We start from the raw sequence: 16564 nt of genomic DNA, 5'->3' as shown, positions 1-16564 counted from the left end.
GGGAGGGGAAGTGCCCGGCCGGCGGCTGGGGTCCGGAGGCAAGGGGGCTGCCTGAAGCCCATAGCGCTCGGGCAGCTCGGCTCTTAAACAGAGCCGAAGAGTCAGGGGAGGAGCAGAGCCGCCATTTTCCCGGACATGTTCGGCTTTTTGGCAATTTCCCCCGGACGGGGGTTTGAGTGCCGAAAAGCCGGACATGTCCGGGAAAAAGAGGACGTATGGTAACCCTAGCTAGCACTGCTAGTCCTGTGCAGGAACACTGAATCCTTGTTCCCTATATGACTGTGATGAATGGTTTGTCCTGTTATGTGATGATATAGAGACCAGTGGATTTAATACATATACTTGACAGATGTATACATAAGTATGTTCTAGATGCGACGATATACTTAGCTGCTTTCCAAACTGCCCCAGCCAGAGACCTGGCATTCTGGCAGCTACTCAAGACAGACAGAAAGAGAGGCGACTGCATTCTTTTCAAATAGCACTGTGCACATGCCCAAAATATGCCACTTTGTATCACAAAAGAACACTGAATGTAAAATCAATTAAGCAGCAAATAATTTTTTTCTCTCTCCCTCACATAGGAAGGAACATAAGTACTTTTACATCTGGGATCTGTGCAGGCAATTAAATAAAATGTTTTCTTGTGTAATAAAAACTAAGGAAAGATTTTAAATTTTCTAATATTCCAAGACTCTGCTTCCCCCCCGCTGTCTCTCTTGCCCTAAAATGTTCTGATCTCTTCATGCAGATAATCAAAGTCACAATGATTTCTACAGCACTGCTTTTGTTTATAAAAGGTTAGATGATCCAATCATAGAACAGAAACAAAATCACATGCCTTAGATGATCAATTGCACAATGCAAATAGCAATTAAAGAATACTTGCACCAAACAATTTGTGTGCAATCCATAAACTGAAAATGATTTGCACAAAACCATGTTATGATTATAAATAGCAATAAAATAAAATTTGTAAAAATAAGAGACTGTTCACAGATAATCCAGAAATGTGGAAAAGTACTGTCACAGAGCCACAGGACTGGTGCTACGCCCTCATCTTTGGAACAGTCTCTAGGAGTGTCAGACCCTATACGGTCTCACTCTTTCTCCAGGGTAAGCCACATGGCTTCACTGCCTCCTTAGACTGGACCTCTGGGTTTTCAGGACTCCTGCTTCATATAGTGAGCTCCGTTCAGCGAGCCCAACAGAGACAGACTGCTGACGGAAGCTTGTATGCTCTTCAGGGAATAATGCACCTCACCAAGCATTTGTAATGGCACCAAACAGCATTGTCAAAAGAGTTGGGTTTATTAGTCAGCTGGAATACAGCACAGGAAGTCCTTAGGGTAGCATACAGAACTAAAGATTAAAGCATAGTCCAATCTGGTTAGCCCAGAGCCCAGCCAAACTCTAGTGGACCCCTTTGTTCAAGCTCTGTCTGTCTCTCCGTCTGACCTCCTTGGTCTGACTCCAGGGGAGAACCCCAACTCCCTCCAGCAGCCAACTCATATCCCCCACCTCACACCTGTCCAGTCCTTTGTTCTCCAGCTGAGAATTGCTGCTCTAGGCTTGTCTAAACTTAAAACAGTGCAGCTGCAATGTTGTAGTGCTTCAGTGAAAATACTACCTATGCGACAGCAGGGCTTCTCCCATCGGTGTAGGTAATCCACCTCCCCAAGAGGCAGTAGCAAGGTTGACAGGAGAATTCTCTCGTCAATCTAGTGCTGTCTACACCAGAGGTTAGGTCGGTTTAACTTGTTTAGGGATGTGGATTTTTCAGACCTCTGAGCGACATAGTTATATCGACCTAATTTTCTAATGTAGGCCTGCTGAAAGGTGGGGAAATCTTCTCGGTGGGTGGGGGGTTGGTAGGTGTCAATGTCCTGGTGACTGGATTTGCCATTGTCTTCTCAGATGCTCCATTGCTATGGGGACTAATGCCTAGACAGCTAGGTTACACTCAGATCTATGTCTCTTAGCCTGCCCTGAGAGCAGTCTTTTTCCAGTCCTTTTCCCCCCCACTGTAACAATGCAGCATATGGGGGAAACTGAGGGACACAGGGGCTTCATAAAAATACCACAGAAAATTCCCACTTTGTCACAAGGGTCTGAATAAATTATTGATTCAGAGGTTTTCACTGAAGTCTCATCAGCATAATGAATTCAGTTGCGCACTTGTTGAGAACAGATTCTCAGAAAGACAGGATTCTGTTACGCTCACTAGAGGAGCCAAATGAACTTCCTAACGCAGTAGAGCATACTTGCTAACAAATTGCACACAAGATGGAGTGCAGTGTCAGTACACGAGATTGAATTACATCGATGCTTGGGCATTCGACCTGGTTCTTCCAAGGTGATTATTTCTATCCTGCTAGACTGCACTATTCTGTAGGACACTACATCTTCCTGCACAGGAAACACAAGAGAAGCTTCTGCCCTGAGCAACACAGCATGTTGTAAAGGAAGAGGTAAAACTTCTTTAGGCTCTGAGGAGTGCAATTAAAACACCTCCCAGGAAGAAAATAACCTTCCGAAGTGTCCATTAGTTAATTAGCTTTTTATTCATTTGTTCTTATCTTCTGCTAGAAGAGCAGAAAATCAATGAGGGCAACAAACATTCTTATCAGCAGGAAAATCAAAAGGTTCTGAAGAAGCCATAATGCTTCTGATTGTGGAAGAACTTCTAGTTCTTGGGGGTGAGTCTAGACTCTATGAAAGAAACTGTTCTATGAACTGTTCTATGAATTGTTTGAGAAAATCCAGTTGTAAACACAGATTGATTTACTGTGCCCTTTGGGAAAATCGAGAAATGCTAGTGGCAAAAGCCTAGCTCCAGACTCTACACCAATTCCTTCCAATAACATTTTTTTCCAGTCTGAAGAAAATAAATCTGAGTTAAGACAAAATATTAAACCAACTGCCTGTACTCTTAATTAGTAAGCCAATCACAATGTGCAAAACTGCTTACCATCTAGCAGACATACTCTTCCTCTCTTCAGAAATAAGCAACTTCATGGTGAAGGAATGTCAGCACAAACTATTAAATTACCCAAGGTATGAGTGTGATACAAAATGAGGGCAAGGGCAATAGAGAAATAGAATTTGGAACCATACCCTAACACTGCCACATTAATCATGCCTCGTTACTCACTCTGCACCCTTCTGCAGTCTCATGCCCTATGCAGATCATTCTAATTTTAATTAAATTTGGTATGTAAACTAATTAAAGAAATTATGTCAAAGCATGTGCAATCTCTTGAGCTGAGAATATGGATTTGAAAAAATAAAAAATGTACCCATAATGGGACATGATTGCTTTTTTTAATTTAACATGCCAATATTACAAACTCATTTTATGTGAAGGAAAAGTGAAAATGACACAAACTATATTGAATTGTACAAATAGATTACAAAAATTAGTGAAATGAAGAAGTCAATTAGAAATATTCAGGGTCAGATAGATACAACTGACAGCAAGACACTGGCGAATGAAGCCTAAAGTACAGCCCTTTGAATATCTCCAGCTCTATAGAGAAGCTTAACATTGCAGCTCTTGTACAGGTTATAAGTTTAACCAGTTTTAAACTTCATACCTGTTTCATTTACTTTTACTCTTTTTTAAGGTTAAATTCGACCACTGTAATAGGGGTTTACAAAAGGCCTTCCATGTCACTTAAGCCTCTGGTGTGTTGGCATGCCAGGGATACAGGAACACAGAGATCCTCTGCACCCCATGAGTACTGCATAGGGAGTCTCTGTGTCAGTGCTGACCAGCCAAATGTGGAAGGGGATATTGAAGGTGAAAAAGTGGAAGAAACTCCTGTATCCTCATATTCACGATTAGAGTGGTATAAAACACACAAAGGGTGTGGTCAGTATTTTAACAATGGATTAGAAGATTAGTTGCAGCTCTGCAACTTTTCATGGGTTGAGAGGTGAATGCTATTCTCCCAGCCCTTGCAGAACTGTCTTTGGTATTGCACTAGGAGGAATGAATTTTATATTATGTGATTATCTAACATAATATTGGTGCACACATTTGAAATTCATTCTGAGACCTATTCACTAGATCAATTCCACAGGAGACATGCCTCAAGGTTTCCTTTTAAGATGTACCACAGATGTTCGAACAATCACTATGTGATTGTTTCAGGAAATCTGGTGGTGGTTTTGTGGGTGAGTGTGATGAAAAATACAACTCATGATTTGGCACAGGACAGAGAAGTGCAACCCAAAGACAAAAGTAAATAGTAGCAAATCTCACATGTTGAGAAGTGGGTAGTTGCCATTACCTTCTGAAGTAGAACTGGCACATAAAGAAATGACCTTTTTGATGAAAAACAATGACATCATGGGAGCAATGCAAGTTATCAATCTACATTTTATGGTTTTCCTGGAGATGAAATCTCCAAATCCTATAAAATCTCTGCAACAATTTTTTAAGGTTTAACTTACTATACTAAGCAGAGATTTATCCATGAATGGACTCAGATTATTAGTTCCAAAGAAAAATGAAGACCAGAAATCCAGTAATCATCATTAAAGAATTTTATATATAGATTTGCTACTGTGTTGCTCTAGTTTTGCACCGGTAGAATTCCATGGAATCAGCTGAGGTGCACTCACATAATATTCTGCAATGCAGTGGTGGATTGGGTCCATGATATTCAACTTCACAGAGAACATTCAAGGCCAAAATCAAAGTTAAACTCCAAAGTAACAACATTTTATTTCTCACAATCTGATCAAGCTGTCATGACAATGCTGAACTTATGCTTCAATTCTATTCCTGGCTCTACCACAGAATTGTTTGACTGTGGGCAAATCATTTCAACCCTGAACTTCATTTCACACATCTGTAATGTAAGTTTAATACTTAACAATTTACTGAGTTGTTTTGAGGCTTACCAAATTAATGTTTATAAAACATTTTAATAATCATAGATAGAAAGTGCTATTTAAGTAAGTGTAAAGAATTATTATAAACGCCAGACTTTTCATTCAGGGTGCATGTGTTTTTTGTCTACAGATGTGGAAGTGTGATTCTGCAGCAAGGCTTCACAGCTCCACCAAGATTCTTGACACACTTTAGAAATCTGCTTATGCAAATAATTTTCTTGCAGGAGACTCATTTGTTTCAGGTTGAAGCAAAACTATAAAGGAGATCAGTTTACCAAGTTGTTCTGGCCAAATTCACTTCCAAGAAATATGCTATGGTGATTTATTTAGTAATTTACTGTTTGTTTTTATGGAACAGTTCATGGATCCAGAGTGATATTTGCTGGCATAAGAGATGATTTTTAGGCAAAAAAATTACTCTGATTAATGTCTAGACCTTTGTGAGAGATTCTACTAAGTACTGTTATGCATATGTGTATTATTTCCACTATTTTGTGCCCCTGGTTGGTAAAGGAAAACTAGAATTGTATTTTGAATCTGAACTACCCTCATTAGTGAATCCTCTTTCCAAATGTGCTAACACAGAAGATGTGTAAAGACCTGGATTTTATTGATTCTTGGTTATGTTAGAACCCAAGAGAGCTTTTACATTTAGTTCTGCATTTCACTGGTGTGTTTATAGATTTGTTTTTAATCTAATTCCTCTGGTCACTGAGTGGATGCGTGAGATAAAGTAGATGGGATTAAAAGATTATGTATCTTAATTCTTTTCTATGAATTTTGCATTGTTTCCCTCATGAGAACCCAGGTGGTGTTTAACCTTCCACTTTCCAATGGTTTTTCACTTAGTTTTGTTTATTTCACCAAGCACATTCTACAACTGAGAGATTAACTAATTCTCAGAAATATCCATGTTAGCTTGCTTAAAATATGCTGAAAGTGCACCTACACAGTCTGATAACTACTTTTACAGCTGCTCAGAAACTTATGTGAGACTCTATTTATTGGCATATGAGCTCTATAGGCTAAAGGATCTGCACTGATGTAATACAGCACAGCCACCAGTTAGACCAGGAATATTTTTTTTTCTAAAACAGTGGTCCCATAACTTCAAGTTATTACTGAAAATATTAGATTAAAAATACCAAAATTTAGGATAGAGCTCTTATGATCCTAAATTGCTCCAGGGGCTCCAACTGGTTCCCAAATCAGGGGAGCATAAAGATGGTAAAAATCCACTTGATTTGAGGATTAAGATCATCCTGTTTAGCCACGTTATCTTTTGTGTTCAATGTGGATTAGCATCATACCACTTAGCCTCACTCATATTCTGCAACCATTTTCCATAGTAAATTGACACTTTTCTGTTTCCTACTGAGATACATGTCACAGGAACATATATATGGCTGCAGGATCTCAACTCCAGATATGATGAACTTAATTTGGGTCAGTGTTCCAGTGGATTTAAGAATGAGTTTTAAGTAGGCTCAAATTCTATCCCTCCTCTACAGTGCAAAACAATGAAACTGTCACATAAACAGCTAGGACTGAGCTTGCAAAATGTGGAAAAGACTTTATTGGCTTGGAATATTAGCTGATGTTTAACATGCATGACCATCACAGTATACATTTCTCATAATTCATATGGTTAGGCCTCGCTAAACAGTTTTGTAAAAGGTTTCTGCTTTCCTTAGGAAAATTTTGATTTTATCTAAAAATCAAAATTGAAATATTTCAACCAAACCCCAAAATATTTTAACTTAGATATGCTCCTCATAGGAGTTGCAGTTTGGTTGCCTCGTGTCCCTATTTTTCTCCATGGGCAGGCTCCTCAGTTGGATTCCATCTCCCATGCTGAATTGTGACCAAGGGACTCCCAGGATGTATTGCCTTTCCTCACTGAGAGGAGATTGTGGTGCATCCTGTGAGGTATCATACCCATGAGCCCAATCTATAGAAGAGAATGGGAGTATGAGGCATCTGAACTATAGTTCCCATGAGGCACCACAATGGCATTTCCAAATTGGAATATTTTGGCTTTTGATTTTTCACTGAAAAGTCAACATTTTTCTGCAGGGGCGGGGGCATTTTATGACTAGCTCCACATATGATATATTTGTATTATGAATATTTGGAGTTTCATTAAGAGTTTAAAGCCTGTTTTAATCCTGACTATCCATATTGTAAATGTTCAAGAAACAAATTAGCCATCCTGTAGCCAAGATTACATCAAAGTAGCATCTTGTGTTTACGCATCCACTCTAGATCTAGACATCAGGCACTTGCATATAAGTGTGCATTTAGGTGTTCTTTGATCCTGTTCAATAAGCCAAGTATAGCTATTTGTGTGTATATACCCAAACTACTCCAGCTCCACATGCTGGAGAGGAATTATATAAAAATGGATGATGTTTTAGTGTGGCTGGTGGCTTTTTTCCTTTATCTCAGAAAACATAAGAAGATAGAAAATAAATTCTGCTGTCAAATGGAACATGGAATATTTTCTTGTTCAAATACATGGAAATACAGTATGCTTTCAAACCTGATGGGTTCCTATTTGACTGTATTATAAAATGTTTAACTACTCTGATTGTAAGGAATTTTTACCCACTTTCTCTCATTTTCCTCTCTAACTGCTTTTTCCCATTTGCTGCTTCCTTTTCTTCTTCTTTTTTTTTTCACATTTGTCACTCCTTTTTTCCCCATCTTTTCAGTTTCTTCATCCTTCATCTGTTCTTTTTATTTCCGTTCTTTTTCTGGCTGCCTTTTTGTGTCTGTTTTGCTGCCATTCATTTTTCATTTTTTACTTGCCATAGCCATTTGTCTTGGATAAAGAGGAAAAAAGGGGAGTTCTAAATTAAACTCCTAGACTAATTTTTCAGTCTCTCCTCCTGGGCAATTTTTTTTATCTCTTTATCATTTTATTTCCAGCTGTAAAACACTCCTCATCAGCTGTACCCAACTACCCAGATCTCAAGAGCACTACAACTGAGGGAAGCCTGAAACTGAAAAAACTCAAAGCATATTCTGTGAGCTCAAAAACAGTTCTGAGGAGTTAGTGGAAACATAGAACCCTTGTCATTTTCAAGACACTTCAATTGTAATATGGCACTAATTAGGATCCAGATGCCTCATGCACTGGATGAAGAGCACGTAGTTTGTGATGAGGGATCTGCACTTGCCCCTCTAGCATCCAAAGATGTGTGCATTATCCCTGATTGGTGGAAAAAGTATTTTTTTATGGGCTCGGCTGCTTATCAGCTCATGCCTCAGCAGGAAGATGAAAGATGTCCAAATGTCAATGCTGCTACTAGAAACATTTGAAGGGAACAACAGGGACACACTTTTAACACGCAGTGAACTGAACTGCAGTAAATAGATTTTAGATGGTACAGAATTTAAAGAATGACAGTTTGCTAAGAAACAGAGACCATTTTTAAAGGCACTTGGCAATGCTGCAATAATTTTGGCTTCAGTGGGGTTGTACCAGGGTAAATAAAGCAGAAGCCCTAATTTAAGACAAGTGGATTCATTTGGCAAGCATTATCCCAGTCTTGGAATAATTTTCCCTTCATGCTAGCCAATGAAGCATAGTAGAACACTTTGATTCACATCTTTGAGGAACAAGTTCTCAGATCTGTTCAGCTGCCTCCTGCTGTGAACTCCTGTAATCAACAGCAGAGGAGCTCAGCAGAAGACATTTTCCCCCTCTCCTGTGGAAGAAACTCTCAGACTTACTCTGCTCCATCACTACCAGCGACCGCCTATTACTACTCCCTGCTCCTCAACTTGTGTGTGACATCACTAGAGAATAAAATTCTGGTAGCCAAGGGAGACAATGAGAAGACACTTGAGGCATCCTCCCCTCTCACACATACATACACAATAATTGCCACTTAGCATACACCCAACATGTCATGTCTTCTCCAACCCATTCTAGCATATTTTTATACCAGATCCACCCTTACAAGGACTATCAAGTAAATGCCCCGGACAAAAGTATGATATGACACTCAGATCCTTGGAATTTAACTATCCGGAGGCCGAGTTCTTTAAGGGATGTGGGACAAAAATATCCCCTACCTGCCAAACCCAAACTACTCCTGGGGTTGGAAAACGTCACCAAAATGTTTTCTTCTTTGTAGCCAAACAATTTATTAACTACAACTTGACACAAAGATCTGGTCATAAATTGGGCATAAGATTTGGATAGGAATATATCACTGCATAAATAAATAGAACTGCTACTGGGAGTTATTGACTTCAGTTCACTTTACACATGTCATGGGTACATACACAGTGAACTGCTCCGAAAGATACTACTTAACACCTTTCCAGTTGTTCAGAATGAAATCACATATTGCTGTGGCACTGTCCACACTTTCTGGAACATTTCACAGCAGTTATAAGTCTAATAAGATACAAAATACTGAGGATTCCTGGGATGTTTTCAAGGCTTAACACTTTCTCTTATCTAGATTACAATCATCTGAGATATTTTAAAATGGGGTTTTGAATTGTACTTCTTCAACTTCCCTTTTAATGATATGAGGATTTTCTATTTTAAACTTGAGGGAGGAAGAAGGATTCCAGTGGGGATTCCTGTATCAAATTCTTATCTATCTCTTTTATTATCATTATATTATATGGCTGGAAAAACACCTCTGTGAGCCTTTGTGTATCCATTTTCTTTCTGTGCTCTGCCATTATTTCTATTAAGAAATATCAGTAAAGAGAATTCAAAAATAAGAAAAAAATTGGAATGACTCCTTGGTGATATGTTAGGATTAATTGATGGTGCTTCTTTACTAGCTCTAAGTGGGAAGGATGCCTGTACAATACCACAATTACTTGGTTAAAAGAGGCTCTTGTCTTCTAAAGAGAGAACACTGAAAATATCAGAGGTGGGCAAGTGCTTGAAGATGTGATGCCCACTTCAACTCTAAAATGACTTAAAATACCTCAACACATATAAAGAGAACTTGAATGTAAACTTCAAATTTTTTATAAATTCTTGTCTGATCTTATGATCTTGAAATCTCAGCAAACCGTTTTGGACAAAAAAATTTCATTGAGAGTCTCACTATGTGAAAGTTAATAGTATGTCACTATCAAGTGTGGTGGTGGTACACACATGATAGTTGGAATCTGAAGGCTTTTGATGTTGAATAAAAAACATTGAACTTTTAAGACCAAAAGAGCTGATTAAAGTTTTGATATTGGAATCCCAATAAAACTTTTTACATTAATTAGTACCTAATCTGCAACGTGTTGGAAAGAAATGTCCGTTAGTGTAAATAACTGTAATCGAGAGACTTCTTTCTCCTCTTTGGACAATATTTAGTTGAAATATCGACAGCAGCTGGAACAATTTTCTTCTCTGCTCAGAAAACCATAAGTTACAAAGGAGAAGGCCCTTTCTGGCATTCAATCTTCCAGTAGCAATTGGCACCATGGACAGCTCCATCTGCCACTTGTCTACAGGGGGACATCCCCACGTGGGTTAGTTAAACCCCTGTATTCCAAAGTGAATTAAGCTAAATCAAATTAAGGCAACTTTAATTCAGAATGAGGGTTTTCACACAGCAGTTTAATGTGGTTTAACTAATCCACTTAAAATACCGATCTTTAGTTAATTCATATTAATTTTCTATGATGTCCCCATGTAAACAGCCTTTATTTTTCACAGCAACAATATGTGGGAGAACAGTGTGCAGAGGAAGGGTAAAACATGGCCCTAAATTTCTAACAGATCTTTCAATCCAATGTTAGTTTTGTTAGGTCCTCTTCTGGGACCGTTACCTTGTTGTGCTGAAGGGGATTGCCTGTTCCAATGATCCTCGAACTACATTGTCAGGAGCTTCATGCTCCTGGTAGGGTCTCCCAAGGCAAACAGGTCTGAGGGGAGGTCCCAGACAAAGCACGGTCCAATCCCCCAAATCCTCAACAGTGGATCAGATGGAAAAGGATCTTCGGATCTCAATAGCTGTGAAAGCGGATGAAGGCTGCAGCAAGTTGGAGATCTCCAGTTGTCTCAGACTTTCCCTGAAACTGGGCCCCAGAACTCCAACTTGTCATGATTGTGTGGTTGCTGTAGGCGCACCAGCTTCCCCATGTTAAAAGAAAAAATGTGCAGACTTCTACCATGGGAAATAACATCTTTCCAGCCTTCCAAGTTCTGTGGCGATGGACTAGTGGTGATGGGGACAGGATTAGTGAATCTGGCAGTTTAGCCACGAATCTGCAGGTAGGTGGTGGTAGTTATATGGTCGTCTGGCACCTGAACTAAGATGGGTGCAATTTGGCAGCTACTATTACAACTGAGCAGTCCTCTTTAGGATCCCCTCTGCTCACCCCGCATGGGGAGAGGGCTAGAAAAGGTGCCCTAAACCTAGGCTGTTTCACCCACTCCTCGCTGGATTACTGCATCCAGTGGGATCACTCTTCCTGCAGTCAAAGCTATAAAAACACAGTGACTTTTGCTAGATGCAATGTTCGCACCCTGATGTATAACAAATATAATGTATGACTGTAAAGAAGAACTGCTATCGTTGCCAGGAAGCTTGCAAGATATAACATCGACATCGCTGTCCTTAGTGAGACAAGGTGCCCAGATGAAGGTCAACTGAGAGAAGAAGGTGAAGGCTACACCTTTTTCTGGAAAGGGAAATCTGCAGAGGGCCAGGCGCATTTATGGTGTCAGTTTTGCAATTAGGAATAAGTTTGTCAGTCAGCTTACAGAATTTCCTGTAGGAATCAATGAATGTCTTATGATTCTTCGTCCTAAGCTCAGCAATAACCAGTCTACTGCTGTCATCAGTGCATACTGAAGATATCAAGGAACAATTCTATACAGATCTTGACAGAGTCTTGATCAACATTCCCAAGGAGGACAAGATCATGCTCCTTGGAGTTTTTAACGCTAGAGTCAGGCGTGAGTCAGATCTCTGGAATGGCTCTATCAGAAAAGGAGTAGTAGGAAAGGCCAACTTCAGTGGCATCCTCCTCCTGAGCATATATGTAGAACATGGCCTGGTCATCACGAACACCCTCTTTAGACAAAGTGAGAAGTATAAGACCACCTGGAGCCACCCTCACTCCAGGCATTTGCACCTTCTTGACAATGTTATTGTTAGAGCCTGAGATCGGAAGGATGTCCGCATCAGAGGGCCATACATGGAATCAATTACTGTTGGAAAGACCATTGCCTTGTTAGATCTATCATGAATTTCCAGATTGCCTCAAGGCATTGCAACCAGGCAAAATCAGTATAAAAGAAATTCAACATCCAGTCCCTTGAAGATATAGTGACTTGGGAGAAACTTCAGCAGTGTCTCCAAGAGAGGTTTGCTGCTATGCCTACAGTTGATGATGATAATGAAAATTTCTGGAAAGGATTAAAGACTGCCATTCTCTTGGCATGTGCTGAGTTCATCGGCTATGTCACCTGCCATCACCAAGATTGGTTTGATGAGAATGATGCTGAGATTCAGGGCCTGCTCGACCAGAAAAGAAAAGCTCATTGCTATGGCAAAACGACATATTACACCAGCAGAAGAAAGAGTCATACAAGCAACTCAAGGCTGAAGCCCAAAGGAAAATCCATGACATCAAAAATAAATGGTAGCGAGAAAAGGCCAAGGAGATTGAGCTTTACGCTGATAAACATGACATGAGGAGCTTTTTTCAGGCAGTACAGACCATTTACAGTCCATGCTCCCACGGTCCCATACCACTCTGAGCCCAAGACGGGTCGATATATTTTAAGGACAGCAAAGCCATCGAAGTCAGATGGAAGGAGCATATTGAGTTACCCCTGAATCGTGAGTCAACTGTCTCTGATGCCACTATCGAATCTATACCTCAACGACATGAAAGGGAATCTCTTGCTGACCTCCCCACCCTCAAAGCAGTAACACAAGCCATTATGCAAACCAAGAACAACAAGGCAGCAGGACCAGATGGCATACCAGCTGAAGTCTACAAGTTTGGAGGTAAAAAACTGGTAAGTAAGCTCCACAAACTTTTTCTTCATATCTGGTATAATGAAAAGATTCCAGAAGACTTGAGAAATGCTAACACTGTTACAATCTTTAAGAAAGGAGATATGACGGAGTGTGGAAATTATTGAGGCATTGCCTTGCTGTCTACAGCAGGGAAAATTTTTGCCTGTATTCTCTTAAACCAATTACTTCTCCTTGCTGAGGAAATATTGCCAGATTCTCAGTGTGGTTTTAGACCATCCCACGGGACAACTGACATGATCTTTGTTGCTTGCCAAATCCAGAAAAAGTCTCGGGAGCAAAATCAGGACCTGTACATGGCCTTCATTGATTTGACAAAGGCCTTCGACTCAGTCAATCGCGAAGTCCTATGGAAGGTGCTGGCCAGATTTGGCTGCCCTCTAAAATTTATTACGGTTTTAAGGCTTCTCCATGATCAGATGAATGCCACTGTTCTCTGTCATGGCCTTGAGACTGACCCTTTCATCATCAAAACTTAAGCAAGGATGCGTTATTGCCCCAACCCTGTTCTCCATCTATTTAGCAGTCATTTTGGTCCTCGTTAAAGATCCTCCCCAATGGAGTTGACATTCAATACAGAATGGATGGACGGCTTTTTAATCTTCGACATCTCCGCTCGAAGTCTAAAGTCCTCAGGGTGTCCATTACTGATCTTCAGTACGCTGATGACTGTGCTATCCTTGCACACACTGAGAATGACCTTCAGTCTACACTGGATTTTTTGGCACAAGCTTACCGAAGCCTAGGACTCTCACTCAATATTTAGAACACTAAAGTGCTCTGTCAGCCTGCTTCATGCCTTGCACATGACACACCACAAATCACCATCAAGGGACAGACTTTGGTGACAGTCGAGCACTTTTGCTACCTCAGTAGCTAACTTTCTCAAAATGCAAAAATTAACAGTGAGATCCAGCACAGGATCTACTGCGCAAGTGCTTCCTTTGCAAAATTGCTCTGACTCGTTTTCACAGACCATGACCTATGGCAGGACATCAAGATCCAGGTCTATAAGACAATTGTTATTCCTACACTCCTTTATGGATGCAAAACCTGGGTGACCTATTGACAGCACTTCAAGAGTCTGGAGAGGTACCACCAATGATGCCTCCCATAGGTGCAAGAACTAGGGGTGAGGAGGGTGCTGCAGCACCCCCAGATTTTACACAGGGTTCTGCTCCCAGGCCCACATGTGGGGTCCCAGCCCCAGGCCTGGGGCTCTGCTTCTGGCCCCCAACACTGGGGTCCCAGCTGCAGGCCTCGCACCCGGGGCTCCCTCCTGGCCCTGCATGCAGGATCCCGGCTTCCGCCACACACCTGGGGCTCTGCTCCTGGCCCCGCACGCAGGGTTCTGGCTGCCATCCCACACCTGGGGCTCTGTTCCCGGTCCCGCCCAGGGGGTCCCAGCCCTGCATGTGGGGCTCTACTCCCGGCTGCCACCCCACGCCCGGGGCTCCACTCTAGGCCCCGCACGCAGGGCTCTGCTTCTGACCCCACATGTGGGGTCCCAGCTGCTGGCCCTGCACCCACCCCCAACCTTGGCCCCCTTACTGCATCCGGGTACCCCCTCCTATAGACATGGTCCTGCTCCTGTCCCCAGCTTGGTGGGGGTGGATGGACAGGGGTAAGGGGGCTGGCTTTCAGCAACCCCACTAGTAAAAGTGTTCCAGCGCCACTGATGCCTCCGGAAGATCCTTCGCATCAAGTGGAAAGATCGCTGCACTAACGCCAGCCTCCTCACTGAAGTCAATGTCATCAGCATTGAAGCAATGATCCTCATTCACCAACTCCGCTGGGCTGGACATTGTGTGCGGATGCCAGATTTTTGCCTCCCAAAACAAGTCCTCTATTCTCAGCTCACCCATGCTCAGAGATCCTGTGGTGGTCAGAGGAAACGCTACAAAGACACACTGAAAGCATATCTCAAGAAAACTGATGTGGATGGACATCATAAGCTGGGAGGAGCAAGCCATCAACTGACCCCAGTGCGCCACATCCTCCATCAGGCAGTGGCTTGCTTTGAGGAAAAGTACCTTGCCCGCAAAGTTGAAAAGATTGAGAAAAGAAAGGAAAAAGAAACAACTTTTTCCCAGCAGGCATCTGGCCTGCCACGAAATGTCTATACCTACTGCTAGTGGATCTGTCATCTCAGGACACATAGTAAATCTGTTGTAGAGATCATCCTTGAATCGAGGGATCACTGATGATGATGACTAAATTGGTATTTCCAAAATAAACAGTTCCTGTCAGTCACTCCAATGTGTTGTCAATGGTACTTATTAATTTAGAGTGGCAAGTGGAAGATCAGAGGTGTCTACTAAACCCTTTTAGCCAAATTCTGTCTTCATTTTGAGTTGCCCCTTCTGTCTGAGACTAGGATTTGGCCCTCTGGAGGAAAATATACTTTTTTATATATACCCTTCCAAAGTTACTATTATTAAAGGGGAAAGGAAATATAGGAGCAAACAGGATCAATTCAAAAATGAAGTACAATTGCATAATTTGCATACACAACTTGTCAAAGCTTCAAGACCGGGCAATACTACATAGACATAACTTGTTAGGTTGGGGATACCTGTAATAAAACAGGTGAAGACATACATAAATAGGAAAGGGAAGGGAGGAATGGACCAGCGGGGAAGGGGAAAGAGAAGAGGTTAGGTGGAATGGTGGTGTGGTATTCTTTGAGCCATCTCAACATTTTTTATTCAAATATATCTAGAAACAGGATCCGAATTTCTTTGGATTCATATCATTGATCTTTACAGCAATAAGCTATTCTTTCTTTGGCTGCTAACTCATACAGGTGTGAATTCCACTGCTCAACAAAAATGATTAGGGGGCTGGAGCACATGATTTATGAGGAGAGGCTGAGGGAACTGGGATTATTTACTCTGCAGAAGAGAAGAATGAAGGGGGGTTTGATAACTGCTTTCAACTACCTGAAAGGGGGTTCCAAAGAGGATGGAGCTAGGCTGTTTTCAGTGGTATCAGATGACAAAACAAGGAGTAATGGTCTCAAGTTGCAGTTGGGGAGGTTTAGGTGGGATATTAGGAAAAACTTTTTCACTAGGAGGGTGGTGAAGCACTGTAATGGGTTACCTAGGGAGGTGGTGGAATCTCCTTCCTTAGAGGTTTTTAAGGCCCAGCTTGACAAAGTCCTGGCTGGGGTGATTTTGTTGGGGATTGGTCCTGCTTGGAGCAGGAGGTTGGACTAGATGAGCTCCTGAGATCCTTTCCAACCCTGATATATTCTATGATTCTATTATTCTATTCTGGCTATAAACCTACTCTTCTATTTTTGTAAAATTATGTGCTTGTTGATCATTGCAGCCCAAAAAATGTGTTTGTAATGCTAGCTTGATTGTGGAAAACAATGAAGAACTACAGCAGCTGTTCTTAAAAACTTCAGTCTGACTTTGTCTCTGTTACCCATTATTAAAAAAATTAAATCAAACTAAATGAAGCTGTAATCAATAGTGAGCTGCAATATGTCAGCTTAAGTGAATTAAGGTTCCTGAAAATTCATCCCAAGGTAAGATGTACAGTCAGACAGGGAGCTGGAATCAGAAACAGATACAAACATTCTAAACAAAAGGGAGTTTGTTCACTAACAGCTGTGATTATGTATTTCTATG

At 41.3% G+C, this 16564-nt stretch overlaps 2 protein-coding genes across 4 annotated transcripts in view; one reads left to right on the top strand and one right to left on the bottom strand.

Annotated features, from left to right (window-relative positions):
- The window catches only part of RSPH14 (radial spoke head 14 homolog), a 209337-nt gene that overhangs the window by 166426 nt on the left and 26347 nt on the right, over positions 1–16564 (bottom strand). The window lies entirely within an intron of this gene.
- The window catches only part of GNAZ (G protein subunit alpha z), a 153781-nt gene that overhangs the window by 134642 nt on the left and 2575 nt on the right, over positions 1–16564 (top strand). The window lies entirely within an intron of this gene.

This window comes from Trachemys scripta, chromosome 15, assembly GCF_013100865.1.
Source record: "Trachemys scripta elegans isolate TJP31775 chromosome 15, CAS_Tse_1.0, whole genome shotgun sequence".
NCBI lineage: Eukaryota > Metazoa > Chordata > Testudines > Emydidae > Trachemys > Trachemys scripta.
This window is presented reverse-complemented; position numbering and strand designations above follow the sequence as displayed.